Below are 4,398 nucleotides of genomic sequence, written 5' to 3'. Positions count from 1 at the left end.
GCCACCTTCGCTGCGTCCTCACCTGAGGGAGGAGGGGGCTCTGGCGTCTCTTCTGCTTCTCCCAAGGCCGCTGACCTCTCCCGACCCAAATCACTTCGCAGAGACCCCACCTCCAAATACCACTAAACTGAGGGTAAAGCCTTCAACATATGAGTTTGGGGGACACAAGCCTCCTGTCCTGGGAGGCTCCAGCGTGCACAGAGCAGCGCAAGGGGCAAACTCCCCACGGAGCCACTTCCTGGCATGGGGCAGGTGGGCAGGAGGGCCAGAGCGAGGGACCCAGTGCTCACGGGGTCAGCTGCAGCCCGAGGGGCGGGAAGCAGCAGAGCTGGTCCACGTGCATACCTACCCCCCAGGACCCGACAACCCCCCCGCCAAGGCCTGACCTCACGTCCTTGGGCCCCAGGGTCCCTTCTAAGGGTGAGTGTCTGTGCCCACCGCCACCTGATGGACCCACGTGACATCCTACTCATGATTTGGGGGCACCCCTTACTCTCACGGCCCCCCCCAGTGTCCTGTCTAGAAAACAAATCACAAGTGAGGAAGCATTCTTTTAAGTGATCCCTGCCCACTGGCCTCAGAGACAGCTGCCCACGTGGGGACTATGAGTATAGTTGCCGCTACCGCAGTGAGGGGCACACAAGGACCCCCACCCCCAGCACGGGCATCAGATGCAGGCTCCATCCCGACGAAGCCCTGAGGTTTTGCATCCCGTTCCTGAAGAGCTGGGAGACCACGTCCCTTCGGTTTCCTCGCCAGCCACCCGTCCACGCTCCCCACGTGCTGCACGTCCCCTTTTTAAGAAGAATGTCTACGTTCCAGGTGATTTCTGCTCAGGATCTTGTCTCCTCCCTGGCTCCTCTAAGAACCGGGGGTGGGGGGAGGGTGGCCAGGGGCGAGGAGCACCGGGGGTGCAGGGGAGGGGTGTCGGGGGGCAGGCGTAGTCTCAGGCCGGTGCAGGGGCAGGTTGGGAGCAGGGCTCAGGCGGGCGCAGGGGGTGAGGGGGCACAGCAGGCTTCACCCCAGTGTGGTGGTATTTGGAGGTGGGGTCTCTGCGAGGTGAAACAGGGAGGCACAAGGGAAACAGACAGGCTTCTTGGGTCGCTCACACGCGTGCTGACCTGTAACCCCAATCACAAAATGCACTTTCTTACTATTTACGCCCCGTCACCTCCAGAAACAGGTCCCATGTTGCTTAAAGGACAGAGGTTCTTGAAACAATCTAAACAAGGAGAAAAGGACCAAGATGGCCACATGGGGTGCGGGGTGGTGGGCGTGGGCCGTGGGAACAGGGTCTGGAGAGGGGACGGAGCAGCTGGCGTCCACAGCACCAGTCCCGTCACACATCACTGGGGCACAAATCGTGACCCGGGGACCGGGCCGTGGGACGTCGTGGGGAAGGTGGGCGCCTGCCCAGGGGGTTCTGAGCCTCCGTCCTCCCCGTAGCTGGTGGCCACTCCCCGTGGCCGCTCTGTGTCACAGGAAGCTGCACGGAGGCCGGGCGCTGACAGAGCTGACGGGGTGACTTGGATGGGACTCTGCCCGGGACACACGTGAGAAGTGGGGTAACTACGTGGTTTTTGATGGAAATCTGAATTTCAAGCCGTTGGAATTTACTGGAAATCAAAGACGATTGATTTCACACCATCTAGACGGGCTGCAGTCCGAGAACTGGAAACAGAAAAGGCCGCCGCGCCCTCCAGGCCCCGGAAAAGGCCGACAGATCATCTCAATTACGTTGCTCACGAGAGTGCAAAGCGTGAGCGAGGGCCTGCAGAGCTGCCTGGATCCAGCGCCAGCCGGGCCCGGAGCCCTGTGAGCACCGGGCCTCCTGAGAGGGTGCCAAATGCCACAGGAGCGCAGCCTGCCCACGGTCCTCCGCCCAGGGTGGGATCACACGGAAGTGCTCACAGCCCGGCAGCTGCTGAAGTTCTCAGGGTTCCGAGGCCTCGCGCCGCGGTTCCCGAGCTCGGATCCGGCCCCCCATGCCCAGTGACGATTCTGTGCACATTCCTCTGGTTCTGCTGAGTCTGTCTGGTGGACGTGGGCGCACGTCCTATCTTTGCTGGCCAGTGTTGCTCCCACCGTCTACAGCATGGGAAATACCTTCCCAAACCTCGTTAAGGGCCTTTTTGGCAAAAAAGAAATGTGCCTTCTCATGGTGGGCCTGGATGCTGCGGGGAAGACCACCATCCTGTACAAACTGAAGCTGGGTGAGATCGTGACCACCATCCCCCCCACAGGCTTCAACGTGGAGGCCGTGGAGTACAAGAACATCAGCTTCACCGTGTGGGACGTGGGCGGCCAGGACAGATCCGGCCTCTGTGGCGTCACTGCTTCCAGACCACAAGGTCTCATCTTTGTGGGGGACAGCAATGACAGAGGGCGCCTGAAGGAGGCCCGTGAGGAGCTCACGGGATGCTGGCGGAGGACGGGCTCCGGGATGCCGTCCTGCTGGTGTTCGCCAACGAGCGGGACCTCCCCAACGGCGTGAACGCGGCTGAGATCACGGGCAAGCTGGGGCCGCGGTCCCCGGGCCACAGGAACTGGTACATTCAGGCCACCTGTGCCACCAGCGGGGACGGGCTGTATGAGGGACTGGACTGGCTGTCCAATCAGCTCCGGAACCAGAAGTGAGCCGCGTCCCCCCTCCTTCCACCTGCTTTACTCTCATGTGGTGGGAGTGCCAGAAGCTGTCTCCACGGTCGGTCACAGTGTGCTTCTCCATGCTGTAAATGTGCAGACGCAGCCTGCAGCCGGGTTTTTATTTAATGTAAATAGTTTCTGTTCCCAACGAGGCAGTTTCTGGTACTCCTGTGCAGTATTACTCAGCTTTTTTTATTGTAAAAAGAGAATCAACCCACTGTTCAATACTGAGAAGGGATGTGAGGCACGCGGGGCCTCGGGAGTCGCTGTGTCCAACCAGCCTGGCGCGCCTCCTCTGGGCCTTAGATCTGTGTTGAGATCCATTTTGGCGGTTGGTTTTTAACCTGAACTCAGTGCATTTTTAAAATCATTGCAAACACAAGATAAGGAGAACACGTGAACACACAGAAGGGAGAAGCCTGCCGAGTGTCGGTTCTGCAGCGGCGGCCAGGGTCTAGTCCACCAGTGGTCCGTTTCCCGTCGGGAACGTGAGACGGGGCAGAACCAGCCACGGTCCGTTCTGCGTGGTCACGATAGGGCCCCTGTGACTCGCTCTGTCGCGGGTCATCCCGCATCCCCTTTGTGCTTGTACTTGTGCTCACACGGCCGCCCAGGAGACAGGCCGGGGGCTGCGGCCACCGCTCACGGACCCCTCGGAGGGACCCCGGCTTTCCCTTGGGTCCGCGTGGGCGCTCTGGCCTGCTCCGGGCTGCCTGGGGTCTCACCAGCAGGAGTGCGGGCGGGAAGGCCAGTCAGCCTAGAGCCTCAGCCCCCGGAGCCCCTGTCTACATGGGCTTCCACTCCCTCAGCCTGCAAGGGTCGGATTTGCCATCGAAACGACGACCTCTACTGTTTTCTTTTGTATTTTGATAAACACTGAAGAAGCTGGAGCTGTTAAACTTTATCTTGGGGAAATCCTCAGAACTGGTTTATTTGGTGTCGTGGAACCTCTTACTGCTTTCAATACACGATTAGTAATCAACTATTTTGTATACTCGTTTTCAGTTTTCATTTCGACAAACCAGCACTGTAATTATAGTTACTAGAATAAAATCTCTTAACTATTAAAAAAAAAAAATGGGAGGCAGATGCATGTCCAGGGTGGTTGCTGTGCGTGGGAGACTCTTAACACAACACACGGCAACACAACATAAATGAGTGATGAAGGGAGGGGAAGCAGCATTCCTGCTATAGCCTCCCACTGCCCCCGAATGACCCGGAGCTGCAGAAGCACCCCCCCATGGTGCTCACTGGACTTGTGTCCTGATTCTGGAGCACAGCCCCTGGCCGGTGTCTCAGCGGGAACCTTGCGTTTGCAAGTGGCAGTCTGCATGGAGCGCCCCCCAAGGGCTCCGGCAATGCCTGTCCCACCGTGAACACAGAGCCTAGACCCCCACTCAGGTCCCCACTACACCGGAGCCCCAGCGCCCCGCGGAGTGCACAGCCTACCCTCCTGCGGGCTGGGAGCCTGGTGGGCCAGCCCGGCGTCGCAGACCAGGCCATCGACGCGCGTGTCCTCTTCGGGGCAGGGGTCCCTGCTGCACGGCAGCCCCCTGTGGGGGAGGAATGGAGAGCTGGCTGGTTCTGGGTGATGTAAAACAGGACCAAGGGCACCCCGACCCCTCCAGGACAGCACGGTTTCCCATCCCTGCCAAAAGCCTAGCTCTGGCTCGGGGACCTCAGCCTGCCAACTCGTCAGACCCCCGTTACCAAGGATGGAGCAGGTAGGTCAACACGTGCTGGAGGAGAGGG

At 59.8% G+C, this 4,398-nt stretch overlaps 1 pseudogene; it reads left to right on the top strand.

The window, feature by feature from the left end:
• The first annotated feature begins 2,079 nt into the window (after positions 1–2,079).
• Positions 2,080–3,628, top strand: LOC112831518 (ADP-ribosylation factor 1 pseudogene; annotated as a pseudogene).
• The last annotated feature ends 770 nt before the right edge of the window (positions 3,629–4,398 follow it).

The sequence above is a fragment of the Callorhinus ursinus genome, unplaced genomic scaffold (assembly GCF_003265705.2).
Source record: "Callorhinus ursinus isolate GAN/ISIS: 27379988/994484 unplaced genomic scaffold, GSC_fseal_2.0 scaffold48, whole genome shotgun sequence".
NCBI classification, from domain to species: domain Eukaryota; kingdom Metazoa; phylum Chordata; class Mammalia; order Carnivora; family Otariidae; genus Callorhinus; species Callorhinus ursinus.
This window is presented reverse-complemented; position numbering and strand designations above follow the sequence as displayed.